The sequence below is a fragment of the Hippopotamus amphibius genome, chromosome 8 (assembly GCF_030028045.1).
Source record: "Hippopotamus amphibius kiboko isolate mHipAmp2 chromosome 8, mHipAmp2.hap2, whole genome shotgun sequence".
NCBI classification, from domain to species: domain Eukaryota; kingdom Metazoa; phylum Chordata; class Mammalia; order Artiodactyla; family Hippopotamidae; genus Hippopotamus; species Hippopotamus amphibius.
In genome coordinates this window covers 114,443,237-114,458,099 of record NC_080193.1, presented here as the reverse complement: position 1 = coordinate 114,458,099, position 14,863 = coordinate 114,443,237, and positions in this window count along the sequence as shown.

The following is a 14,863-nucleotide window of genomic DNA, read 5'->3' as shown; positions in this document are numbered from 1 at the left end:
TTCATAGCAGCATTATTTACAATAGCTAAGACAGGGGAACAACTTAAGTGTCCATAAACATATGAATGGATAAGACATTGTGATCTTTAAATATGTGTGTATGTATATTATATACACACATATACATATATAATATATATTATATTTTATATATATATAATTCAGCCATAAAATTAAGAAATCTTACCATTTGCAACAACATGAATGGAACTTGAAGGCATTATGCTAAGTGAAATAAGTCAAACAGAGAAAGACAAATACTGTATGATCTCACTTCCATGTGTAATCTAGAAAAATAAAAACAAAAAACAAAACTGAAAAAAGCTCACAGAACATTAAAAAAGAGAACAGATTTGTGGTTACAAGAGATAGGGGATGTGAGGAGGAGGAATTAAAAGAAGATGGTCAGAAAGTACAAACTTTTCAGTTATAAGATAAACGAATGCTAGGGATGCAATGTAGAGCATGATGACTGTAGTTAACACTGCTGTATGATATATTAGCAAATTGCTAAGAGAGTAGATCTTGAGTTCTCATCACAATTTCTTTCTTTTCTTTTTATCCTACCTATATGAGATGATGGATGTTAACTAAACCTATTTTGGTAATCATCTTATGATGTAAGTCAAACAAGTATGCTGTATACCTTAAACGAATACAGTGATGTATGTCAGTTATTTCTCAATAAAACTGGGAAAAGAAACCAGAGCCGATGAGAGAAAGATTATTCATGTTCTTCTACACATTACTATGTATGAAAAAGAAGCCTGGAATTGCCACAGCCCCCCCCCGCCCCCCCCCCCCGCTACTGTAGTGAAGGTGAAGGTGACACACGGAGAGCAGAGAGCCAAGAGAATGAGGGAAGTCAAGCTAGAGCCCTTACAGAATGACAGATTATCGACTGACCTATAGACTTTTCCAGTTATGGGTCGTAAGGTGACACTTTCTCTTTTCAAATCTGTTTTCTATTTTCTATATGTTGCAGCTGAAAGTACTATAACCAATGTACACACACATTCATGCACTCTGTGCATTTATGTTTCAGAAGAAAATCTATGATAGTTTTCATTTGATGGAAAATAAGAGAAAATCCAAGTTAAAAGAGGCTTATTATGATTCAAAAATCAATCAGATCACATATTTGGAAGTTGAGGCATGGTGTGCAATAGATCTAGCTTAATTCCATGGATACAGCCCAATTTTTCTCTGATTCTCTAGGGCCTGCTTTTTTTGGTGTATTGGATTTATCTTCAGGCTGGTAGTAAGATGGCTGCCAGGATTCCATACTTCATACTCACATATCATGATATCCAGGATAAGAATAATGCCTTTCTTTGAAATGAAGGCAAAGATTTTTACTTAGGGGCATTCATTGAACTTCCATTTGTGTTTTATTACAATTTTGCCTCCTGTAGAGTGTTAATTTACTTAAGCTTCAATCAGTTATTGACAAAGGGAATGGGAGCTCCATAACTAGCTTAGACTATAAGCCAAAGAAAAAACCCCAATGCATATACTGAGAAAAGCACAGTATTTACTAAGCTACCTTCAATTCAAAAGTTAATAATGGCTAATATTTAGTGAGTATATAGTATGTTCCAGATAGTACTGTAAGGACTTTATATTTATATTGTCATTATTGCTCATAGCAAAACTGCAATTTAGGTATTATTATGTCTTCATCTCACAAGAGAGACAAACAAGGTACAAGAACCAGGTCACACAGTTTTTCAAGTGTCATGACATACATCTATATTCTTATCCAACCTCAGAGACCATGCTCTTAATCACTAGGCAACATCATGTTTCTAATACTCATAGCAATGGAAAGAAGATAAGCTACAAAACATCATGAATAAGAGTTCATTCCTGGACCTTGTCATTTACTGTAAATCCATTTGGTTTAAATCAATAAATATTAGCATAGTACAAATATAATGTGAACGAGTTCATGGAAAGGAGAGGGTACATGTATCATTTCAAGAGTAGAGCTGTCAAGACTTGGCTATTGCCTATGGGGGAAGATATTCACTACAGAGGATACTCTGGAATTTCTCTTTGAAGGAGATGTCTCCAGTGTGAGAATTTTGCTTTCATTTTTATGAGGTAAAAGGAGTGTGGTTTATTTTTTTAAATAAATATGAAATAGAATGTCAGAGATATTCATATATGGAAAAGTACAGAATAACTATGTAATGACCTTAACAAATAGTCTATGAGAAAGCTTTTGTTTGATTAAAAAAATTCATTTAATTGACAATGCTATTTAATGATGAAAACATGTAACATCAGCATTGTGAGAAGAAAGTAGAATGGTGAAAGAAAAAATATGATGACCAAAAATGCAATCCAGCCATCTATAAAAACTTGTGTGAAACCTCACCTTCTCCAAGAAAAACATACACTAAATATGCTGCTGAAATTATGTTCTCTTTCCTATAGATACAGTATGTCTGCGTGTGTGTATGTGTTTATGTCTTTAATTAACTAGGAGAAAGGTTGTACCTCTTAATAACACTAAATTGGGCCCTACACATACTTTTATCTACTCATTTCCCATGTTTTTATTTTAAACTACTATTGCTTTAAATCAAAAATTGGCTGGCATATATTGATGTACCCAGAATGTAAAATACAGCTTCTTCGGTTCTACGGCTATTTGTTGGTTTCACACATGGAAACAGAGGCTGTGTAAACTGGATGCAAACTTGGCTAAATGAAGTTAAATGCTTTTTTAATGTAATAATAAAACATTATATATAATATCAAAATAGTCTCCAATGTTGATAATATTGAGCCTCTTTCTTTCATAACTGTTCTGTCTGAGAAAAGAGGATTATTCACATACAGTCACCTTGTCTTTCACTTTCTGTTGGCTAATCTACGGTGTCTGTGGCAACCAAAATGATGTTCTACTAAGATCTCCCTTCAGGCTAGAACCTGTCATGAGGAGTAGTTAGCTGAGAGTCTCCAGCTGTGGTATAAATACTTTCATGATCTACTTGATATCTCAAGCTGAAGTTATGCTTTTCCTAGAAAGGACACAGGCCATATAAGATAAACAATGACAGAGCATTATGGGAATACTGCTGGCTGGCCATTTCTGCACAGTCGTTGCCCTAGAGTTCCCCATTTAGCTGGCCAAGGCTTTCTCAGAGGTACACGGAAGTCTGAGACCTTTCCTACCTAATCTGCCTTCCTTCTTCCTCTCCTTTCACTGGCTTCAGATCTATATCATAGCCTGAAGGCTTTTCTTGCCTAATCCTGATTCTTTCACAGGCATAGTCTCCAATAAGCCTGCACTTTTAAGTCTGTCTTGGCATCTGCCTCCTGAAGAATTCAGTTGACACTTAACAAATGTGAGATCTTCACCATACTTTCTATCTTCTTTGTGAAGGTGTTCCACAAGAAGCCAGGGAAATCCTTATCAGTGAGTGGAAATGCTAGCAAAACACATATATTTTTGTGAATAAAGATATCATTAATTATTCAAATATATTTGAGAGCTTATTATGTTCCACAGTCTTCCATGCATTTGAAATATATCAGTGAAAACAAGTGATTTAAATAATCAAAATTCAATAAAGAAAAAAAATACATTGCTCAGACAAGGTGTCAAAAACTTCGTTCTTTACTAAAAAAAAGTATTTCTAGATTGTCAGCTCACACTATAATCCAAAATAAGTACTAAATTTATCAAGTATTAAATTTAAAATAAGAATAAAAATAACCTACAAAAACCAAAACTAAAAGTATAGAAGGGCTAGAAGAAAATAGTTGCAAATATGCATCTGTTCTTTATCTGGGAAAGATATTTTTTTAAACATAAAAACAACTGAATTCATTACAAAAATATTCTGTTACTAACCTATAGGAACTTGTGCACTTCAAAAACATGGCCATGATTTCTAAATCAAGTGGTGAATATCATGCTAACATCTTTTAATATGAAACCACCATATTCTTTCCAATTGCATCGGACACATGGAAAAAGATTGACACTCACAAGAACAAAGGAATCTTATAGGAAAATGAATAACTAAATCTACAGTAATTAAGAAAAAACACTCACATTTTACCCAATTTTACATCTTGCAACAGATACCAGGTATTAAAAGTACTTCATCAGTGATATAAAAAGACAGCCATGGGACTTCCCTTGTGGTCCAGCAGTTATGACTCCATGCTCCCAATGCAGGGGGTGTGGGTGTGATCCCTGGTCTGGGAACTAGGATCCCACATGCCCCACATGCTGCACAGCGTGGCCAAAAAAAAAAAAGAAAAAGACAGACATAACCTCAAACCGCAAACCATGGGGCATATTTGCCAAAGCTGTAAAGCCTGGACTAGGATGAGGAACGTGTTGAGGTTAACATTTGTTGCCTTTAAACTTCGGCAAAATACATATTCTCCAAAAGTATCACCTTCATGGAAGGCATATGTGAGTATAGTTTGATTAGAGAGATTAGACCTAGTTCTCTATTGGTCTTACATTTTAGGTGGAATGTCCAGAAAGTAACCCAGTTAAAGTAACTAGGTAGGGAAGCTTAGAGAAAAATCAAGCTGATAAGTAACTTCTTTTATTTGAGATTTGGTTTCCTTGCTCCAGGAGACTACAGAGAGTGAAGTGGAGTGAAAGAAGGAGAAGAGTCAGGCCACCAAATAGACGGCCTGAGCTTAAATAGAAATTGTTATGAGGCCCATGAGTTTCTTAAGCAAAACTTGAGGGGAATTGTGTCCCTTGTACAAAGAATGTGGTCAGATACAAAGAAAATAGAAGGGTATGTGTTCTAGAAAATAAGTGTTCTCTGCATCTTACTTCCAACTGTCTCTCCCTACACTGTATTTCCCGGAGGCCATTGCTCACTCAAACATGAGTTTTAATGGAAAATAAACTAATAAAGTTTCTATGCATAAAAACTGCCAAACATAAAAAGAATAGACACATAATCAAAAGATAAACACCATTCACCTCAACAAGAATCATTCCATGAAAACAGAGGAAGACATTAGAAATTATCTTTCAAAATCTCAAAATAGTGAAAGAAAACATTATCATTTTTTAAAGAAGTAAAGAAATGATAGAGAAAAGTTTTAAGAGAGCAAAAGACCATAGATCAGTGCAAGTGAAAGCTTAAGAATAGAGCATGGGGAAGAAATGGAAGTGAATTAAAATATCAAAGATACTATAGAAACAAAAAAAGATAAAATAAAATGGCTGAAAAGAATGTCAAATATGTTGATAGATTTGAGCCAAAACACAAAACAAAAGGAAAATGCCAACCAATTAAATAAGACTACAAAATATTAAAAATATATTAACAAAGGACATCTGGACCACACATGATTAGTGGTTTTAAAGAGAACAGAATGCATAGAATACAAAATCTATTCAAATACATAATAGGTGAAAATTTTGAAACAAATAAAGACTGGAATCTGTAGATTTATGGAGCATGCTATTTACCAGAGAAAAATTGATAGCGAACAATAGACACCAGACATGTCTTGGGGGTTTAACATCACTAATAATTGGTGTCCAGACAGAAAGGAGCATCCGTTTATACCAGAAGGCAGTGTATTCTAACCAGTAAATGATGCTTACAAATCTGAGAGAAATGAAATATAATTTTAAAAAATATTTTTTCTTTCAATGTGTTCCAAAAATATGATGTCTAGGGATTTATTCTAAGGAGAAAATATCTCACAATGATACTGAAGCTGTTGGTGGTGTGGTGTGAAATAGTGTGAAAGAGATGGACTCTCAAGAAAAAGTGTCTGAGTTCAAATCTTATTACTGCCTCTTATTAGCTGTGTGGTTTTAACTTCATTGTGCCTCAGTTGCTGTTTTATAAAATAAGGATTAGTATAGTCACAGTGTTGTTATAAAGATTAAATGAGTCCAAATAGAAATGTGGTAAGAAGATCTATTGTTAGCTGTTATATGCATATATCCCATATTTATATTTATAACAGCAAACGCTATGACAAACAATGTTTAAAAATAATAGAATGATTAAATAAATCATAATCCACATATAGAATTCTGAAACCAATATAAGATCTTTCTTGATATGAGGAAATATTCATTTATAGATAACACTAAAGGACTGAGGCAGATTATAAAAGTTATGAAAAGTAAGGCTTCATTAGTTCTAATATTTGGTAAATATTCCAAAATGTTTGTAGGAATCTAATGAATTATACCTGATTTTCTTCATGTTAACTGCATTTTTCAAATTTATACGTTACCAAATTTTTATATTGAGTGTATATTGTTTAAATAATCACAAATTAATGATTTTAAAAATTAAGTCACTCATGAAACAAATGCACAGTAGCTACTTCATAATCTAAAGTGTATCTTTCTTGAATTAGAGATATTCCATATACAATGGATTAAAAATAAACCCAAAGTAAGGTATATTATTGTACATTTTCAGAAGACCAATGAAAAAGAAAAGATCCTGGAAACTTGCTACTGTGGTTGAATATTCGTGTCCCTCAAAGTGTATCTGTTGAAAATCTAATGTCTATGGCAATGGTATTAGGAGATGAGGTCTTTGAGAAGTGATTAGGTCATGAGGGTGGAACATTCATAAACATAAAAGTCTAATATTTGGTTATTTCTAGCCTATAAAGAAAGATGTTTCCGGAAAGCGGAAAATGGTCACAAACTCTCCGGTATGAATGATTACAGAATACTAGCAGCACATTGGAAGCTGAAAGACAATAGGCTTTGCCTTCTAAATCCTGAGGAAAGGAAATTTTTTCAACCTAAAATCTAAAGTTAGCCAAATGATCAGTCACATACATATAACTTCTGACATACAGGGATTCTAAACATTTGTCTTTTATACAATCATTCTTAGGAAGTTTTGGAGGATATACTATACAAACTTGGATGAGAAGAACAAGAAGGAAAATGACATAGGACACAGGAAACAGCATATCTAACAGAGGAGAGAGGCAGAGATTCCCTCAGATGATGAGGAATGAAGATGCCAGGATGCCAGCTAAAGGGAAAACAGTCTAAAATATCAAACTGCTCTAGAAGGGATTTATTTTAGAAGATTAAATAGAATGCTTGATTCACTTGGATATGTTGTAACATATTTTAAAATACTGTCAAAGGCAAAGGGCTTAAATAATATAAAATATGAAAAAATCTTAAAAGTAGAAATTCAAATCATTTATTAATTCTAGCAAAACAAAAATTATACATGAGAGACAATCATTGTGTACAACACGTATAATTATAATGTAAATACTAGATATTTAACTAATCAAAAGTACAACTTAACTACAGGCATCCCTTGGACATATCGTGGGTTTGGTTCCAGACCAGCACAATAAAACAAATATCAATATAAAACAAGTCCCACTAATTTTCTGGTTTCCCAGTGCATATAAGTTATGTTTACACTATACTGTAGTCTAACTGTGCACTAGCATTGTCTAAAAAAATAATGTACATACATTAATTAAAAATGCTTTATTGCTGCAAAATGCTAACCATCATTTGAGCATTTAGCAAGTTGTAATCTTTGTGGTGGTGGAGGGTCTTGCCTCAATGTGATGACTACTGATTGATCAGGGTGATGGTTGCTGAAGGCTGGGGTGGCTATGTCAATTTCTTAAAATAAGACAACAATGAAGTTTGCCAGATTGATTGACTCTCCATGTCATGAATGATTTCTCAGTACCATGCGATGATTTCAATAAAATCTACCTACAAAACTTCTTTCAAAATTGGACTCAATCCTCTCAAAACCTGCCGCTTCTTTAACAAATAGGTTTATGTAATATTCTAAATCCTTTGTTGTTTTTTCAACAATCTTTACAGCATCCTCACCAGGTGTAGATTCTATCTCAAGAAACAGCTTTCTTTATTTATCCATAAAAAGCAACTCCTATCCCCATATTCCCTCCCTTCCTTGGGATATCCCCATATCCTATGGGGATATGTGTATAAAAACAGTTGATTGAACCTGGTGTACCCCCCAAAAAATAAAAAATAAAAAAAAAAAAAAAAAAAAAAGCAACTCCTCATTTGTTAACATTTATCCTGAGATTGTAGCAATTCAGTCCCATCTTCAGGCTCCTCTTATAAAGCTACTTCTCCTGCTATTTTCACCACATCTACAGTTACTTTATCCACTGAAGTCTTGAACCGTTCAAAGTCATCCATGAGGGTTGAAATCAACTTCTTCTAAACTCCTGTTAAAGCTGACATTTGGACCTCTTTCCATGAATCACTAATGTTCTTCATGGCATCTAAAATGGTGAATCTTCTCCAGAAGGTTTTCAATTTACTTTGCCCAGATTCATCAGCAGAATTGCTATATATGGCAATGGTAACTTTATAAGACATATTTCAAGAATAAGACTCAAAAGTCAAAAATATTCCCTGATCCTTGGGGTGCAGGATGGATGTCGTGTTAGCCGACATGAAAACAATATTATTATCATTATACATCTCCATCAGACCTCTTGGGTGACTAGGTGCATTTTCAATGAGCAGTAATATTTTGAAAGGAATCTTTTTTTCTGAACAGTAGGTCTCAACAGTGAGCTTTAAATATTCAATAAACCATGGTGTCAACAGACGTGCTGTCATCTAGGCTTTATTGTTTCATTTATATAGCAGGCAGAGTATGTTTAACATAATTCTTAAAAGCCCTAAGATTTTCAAATTGGTATATGAGCATTGGTTTCGACTTCAATTCACCCACTGCATTAGCCCCTAATAAGAGAGTCAGCCTGTTCTTTCAAGATTTGAAGCCAGGCACTGACTTCTCCTCTCTAGCTATGAAAGTCTTAGATTCTATCTTTTTCCAATAGAAGGCTGTTTTGTATACACTGAAAATTTGTTGTGTAGTGGAGCCACCTTCATTAATTAGCTTAGCTAGATCTTCTAGATAACTTGCTGCAGCTTCTACATCAGCACTTGCTGCTTCACCTTGCACTTTTATGTTATGAAGTTGGCTTCTTTCCTTAAACGCCATGAACCAATCTCTGCTAGCTTCAAACGTTTCTTCTGTAGCTTCTTTATTTCTCTCAGCTTTGAAGAGAGTTAGGCTCTTGCTCTGGATTAGGCTTTGGCTTAAGGGATGCCCTGGCTGGTTTGATCTATCCAGATCACTAAAATCTTCTCCATATCAGCAATAAGGCTGTTTCAGTTTCTTATCACCTGTGTGTTCACTGGAGTAGCACTTTTCATTTCCTTCAAGAACTTTTCCTTTGCATTCACAATGTGGCTAACTGGTGTAAGAGGCCTAGCTTTCTATTTATCTCAGCTTTAGATATGCCCTTTTCACCAAGCTTCATCATTTCTAGCTTTTGATTTGAACTGAGAGGCATGCTATTCTTCCATTCACTTGAACACTTAGAAGTGATTGTAGGGTTATTAACTTGACTAATTTCAATATTGTTGTGCCTCAGGGAATGGAGAGGGCAGAGGAGGGAAAGAGATGGGGGAAATACCAGTTGGGAGAGCAGGACAATATTTATGGATCAAGTTTGCCATTTTATATAGACCACATTTTATGTGGTTCATGGCATTTAGTAACATCAATTGCAATAGTAACATCAAAGATCCCTGGTCACCATAACAAATATAATAATAATGGAAACATTTGAAATATTACTATAATTACCAAAATGTGACACAGCAAATGCTGCTGGAAAAATTGAGCTGATAGACTTGCTTGACACAGGGTTGCCACAGAATTTCAATTTGTAAAAATAAGCAATATTTTCAAAGTGCAGTAAAAAGAGGTATACCTGTATGTTGAAAAGGATACTTAGGTAAGAAGTAATGAAGTGGGAGAAAGTGAAAGGCAACAAAATCTCCATCTTCTAAATCTATCAATACTTCCATAGTGGTAAGTAAGTAAGGCTTACAATGGTAAATCAAAAAGTGAAAAAGTAAACATGCTATTTACAGAAATATAAAATGTATTCATCAATACTCAATAAGACTAATTCAGCATTAATAAGGCTCTTATTTACCACTCTTGTACTAGGACACCCAGTTCTAAGTACTTTTCTGAATTTATTTCTGCAAAAGTAGAACAGAAACCAATTTTCCAGACACTTCTGAATAACTCAAGCTAATAGACCCTTAAATAGATCAATTATGGGTCATATTTTATGGGCCCTAAAACAGAAATGAGCACAGCATGCTTAAAAAAACAGAAAGAAGGCACATGTGGTTTGCAGGATAGTGTGCTATGAAAGAAATTGTATAATACAAGGTTCAGAGAGTACTTGGGTGTTTGATGACAGTAAAACTTTCAAATGACAGCTGAATTCTATCTCACGACATCTGTTATGTGAGAGAAAAATCAGTACTTGTGTATAATTTCAGATTATTGTTAATTACAGATAAATTAACCCTAATGAATACAGGAATCATGGGTTGAAACTGTAAGAAGAATCATACATTTCTTTCTTTGTCAGTATCCCTAAATTAGGGCATAGCATAGGAACTTTTGTTCCTTCAGAAGTATTGGCAAGCAAGAATCTTCCTATCCTTCCATCCTTCTCACTCTCACATATCCACATTGATTGCTGAGTCTGAGAATAGGATTGCTGCATTCAGAGCTCGAATTTAGCTTTCTCTTTCTGCTTCTGTGCTCCACGATGTAAGTGAACCTGGGTCATGGGCCACGCTAGTCTGGAGGTCTGCCTGATTTGTCCTGGCTCTTAGGGTTCTTAGTACTCATTTAGGTACAAAGTACTCATTTAGTACAGAGAAGGCCTTCATGCCTCGTGTAGCTACCTAAGAACTTTCTACAAAAAATGGAGAATAACTCTACTGACGCCTAAATGATATGAACTGCTGGATTAAGAATTCCTATAGCAAAAATCCAAAACAGAACAGAATAAAACAAAAACATTCAAAAGCAAAATGTCTTCTTGGTATAGTCTTTGCCATGTATGCTTACTTCCTAATCAAAGGGCTGATTTGAATTTCCATAAAAACAAATTTTTCTACATCTTTGAAATTTTGTTATGTACCTATGAAACAACTTGCATAATATGAACTTCCTGTAAATTTTGTATTATATAATCCTGGAAGAGTATTCAATTTGGTTTAGTTTTTGTGTGATTGTTTTCTTGTGTTGTCCCCATTCATTGAAGTCTTTTAAAATGTCACAACTTGTTTACCATAAACATGGTAATGCATTGTAGGATGCACTGGGTCCACATATAGAGAAAAGTATTTGTAGTGTAAGCAGCAGAAACCCTAGGAATCTTGACCTAGAGCCAGCAGGAGGTGACCTAAGGGCAAAGTGTTAGAGACCAGATGCTAGCTGTGAAGTTAGTGACATTCAAGATGGATTTGTGTTGTAAGTAACAATTCCAGGAATTATTAGGAAATGGGATCTTGTTGGGGAAAAAAAAAAAAAAAAAAACGAGTCTGGGTGAACTTTAAGCCATTGTGATTTTGTCATTAAAAGGCTTGTAAACTCATAGGCTGTTGAGGCCCAGAAGAAAACATCTACAATGATATAATGGCCATTGATTTACTTCTCAAAATACACTCCTAAGTAGTTTGATATTCTGAAAATGTTTTTCCATAATGCCTAAACATTATACAAAATTGTGAAATTTGAGTGAGCTCTGCAAAATGGGACTAGAACAAAAGTTACATTAATTAGTTTGTATTCATGATAGTCCTTACTCAAAGAGAATATTGCTATTACCAGGCTAATTTCTCCTCTTTCTCCCCTTGAAATTTTTAAGTGTTTTTATCTTATTAAAAACTAAGGTAACTTTCGTAATAAAAGACTGGAGAAAAAAGGAAGAGGAGGAAAAAAAATGTTTGCTGGGGATGGAGGAAAGGTGACGACTACATATGATAAATAGGATAGAGGTTTGAAGGGGAATGTTATAAATATTGCTGAGAATTATACACTTTGATTCTCTTCAGAATTCTGTGAAAAATATAAGTCAGTGGTTTTCAGCTGTTTGGAAAATAGTTTAGTTGCCGAACCCTATTTATTTGACTTCTAAATGCTTTGGACACACCCACAGATCTAAGTAAACTTATATAGGTAAATAAGTAAATAACTTTATTTACGCCTATTAATAGGTACTCCTATTTCACTTTAACAAAATATTCATAAGCATTGCTGTAATATATTCAGGATGAAAACTGAGAAACAGCTGAAAAAGTGTACTTCCTCAGCAATGATTTTTCTAACAACATTATTTCCACTAATCTCAAGATGATTATTTGATTTATCCAATACTTAACTATGTAACTCTACAAATTTTTCTTATTTAAGAATCCTTGGGACAGTATGAAATATTTTTATGTTTTAAGTTCTCTTGATGCTGAAATTGGATTTGCTTTCCAGGAGTCATCTCTGGCCGCTTTTGACAATGGCAATTCTAAACCATCTTATACATTCTATAAACTGATAAACTACTAAAGAAAATTATCATATACAAAATTTTGAGTCCAGCTGTTTTCCATTTTCATGTTTCGTGTACAAACTTTCTTACAAGTCACTAAAATAGAATTATATGACTCATAAGGAAATATTTTCTCATATTCTGAAGATTGCTAGAAAATAATCATTGAATATGGCCAACTTATTTTCTTGGTGAAGGAAGACTAATTTATAAAGTAATATAGCTCATGTGATCTTTTGGTGGAGCACACTTTTCTAGAAACAAGACTTTAAAACATATTTAATGCTTCAAAGCCAACTTCTTTTCTGCAACTGTAATTCACTGCTTGTCTCTTGCTCCACCATTTCCAAGAACTTTTAGACTCCTATTTAGCTCCACCATGTGTGAGTATAAGTTACCATCGCAGTACTTTCAAGAAAGACCTTGCCCCTTAGTTGCAAAGAGGGTGATTAGCTGACAGCCTCCAGCTGTTAGCACCTGGAAGATCTGCCTCACTTTCAAGCTCAGGTCAAGTACTTCCAGAGTAGCCCCCACCAATGACTGAGCAGAGTGAGGACAGCAGGGCCTGACAATTTCTGCTCAGTGAGAGACTTACTTGACTTGTAATCTGTGCTCCAGAGCTCTCCTTTGGGTTGACTAAAGACACTGTCATAAATGCATTATAGTCTGAGACTCTCTCAGCCCAATCCTGCTTCCTCTGATCCCAGGGGTTACCTCTCAATAAATCTCTTACACTTCTAACTTAATTGCAGCATCTGACTAGAGATTATGAAAGACTCCATACATTCAACATCAAAAATACTCATCTGGACCTTATTTGCACTGTTGACGATGCGAGAGGAAAGAACTCAGGACTCATAGCCAGAGGATATGGGTTTAAGTCTTGTTTCCTACATTTTCTAACTTTATGCCTGGTGAAATCATTTAAGCTCTCTAACAATTAGTGTCCTCATTAGTAAAATAAGTATTTAAATATTTCCATGCCCAGATGATAGCTTGAGGAGCAAATGAAAGCATGTATGGTGAGAGATTTTGAGGAATGCTCTAATGCATGGGTTTATTAAACAAAGTAGATGATCATCAAACTAAAAGTTTGTGTTTTTAAATATCACTCTCATCCCATCCTGTCAATGTTATTGTCCTTAAGGTATTAGAGAAATGGACTAGCTCATATGAATGAACAGATTTGTATGAACCTTTAACTGAAAGAAAACATCAACATTCATCATTCTGTAGCAAATATTATCTTATTTATTCAGTCTTTTAAGTCACAGTGGATATATTTTCAGGTCATCATTTGTGCAAAAATGTCAAAGCAGAGTGACTAAGTGCTGAGAAATCAAACATGTATCACATAGGATTTCTGCACTTATATTTCTCCAAATCTAGTGAGGAAGTCTGCATTGTCAATAGTCACAGACAAACTGTGAGACAGAGAAGTACATAAGTCACCATGATAGCACAGGGAAGGGTTGATAATTATCTTTCAGGGATCAGGGGTGATTATGTAAAGGAGGGGATATTTAATCTTAATGTGAAAAGGTAACTAGACATTCATCAGCCCAACAAAAGCAGACTGGAAAAAGCACGTAGATGAACTGGCATTTACAAAGGTCTGGGGGTACAACAGAGCAAGGTTCTTTTACTTAATTCATCATATTTGTAATGTTGGTATATATGGTGATTGTGTAGGACAGAAGGACATGAGTACCCAGAAGAGATGGGAATGAACATAAAAGCAATCAGGTCATGAGGTCTCTTGTGTATTACACTAAGAGTTTTAAATTTGAAGGAGTGGGAAGCAGAGGACAGTATTTTTAAAAAGAATAGACAAAATTAGTTCCTTTACATTGAAGAAATTTTATGCTGACAGTAGCATACAGACGGGGTATAAGTGGGGGATGAAAAGGCCAAGACTATAATAATGAAATCATGGTAGTGGTGACAGTTCTACGCAACAACAACAACAACAACAACAACAAAAACCAAACAAAACACAAATGTAAGTAATGGCAATGACGTGTATTGGTTACTAACTGGATGTGAAGTAAAGGGAGTTGTATAGGGCAGAAGAGGAAATTCCTGAAGTGGCTTTCTGATTTCTAGCCTAGGTGATTAGATCATGACAATGAAGCAGAGGGAAATTGTTTTTATTTATGTTTTTATTTTTAAGGAGTATGGATTAGAGTTCTGTTCGGATGTAATGAATCTGAGTTGTCCTCAAGATATTCTGAGATGTGCATGTGTAGTGGGATTTATTTCTCTTACTCAGAAGCTTTCCTGGCCTTCAGCCTAGGTTGGAGCCTGTAAGAAACTTTTGAATCAATGATATGGAAATGCTAATTCAAGCCATAGGAGTCTATCAATTTGTCTAGGGGGAAAGAATGGGGATAAAAAGAGAATTTGGGTGTAACCATAAAAAATAGAGTTAAAA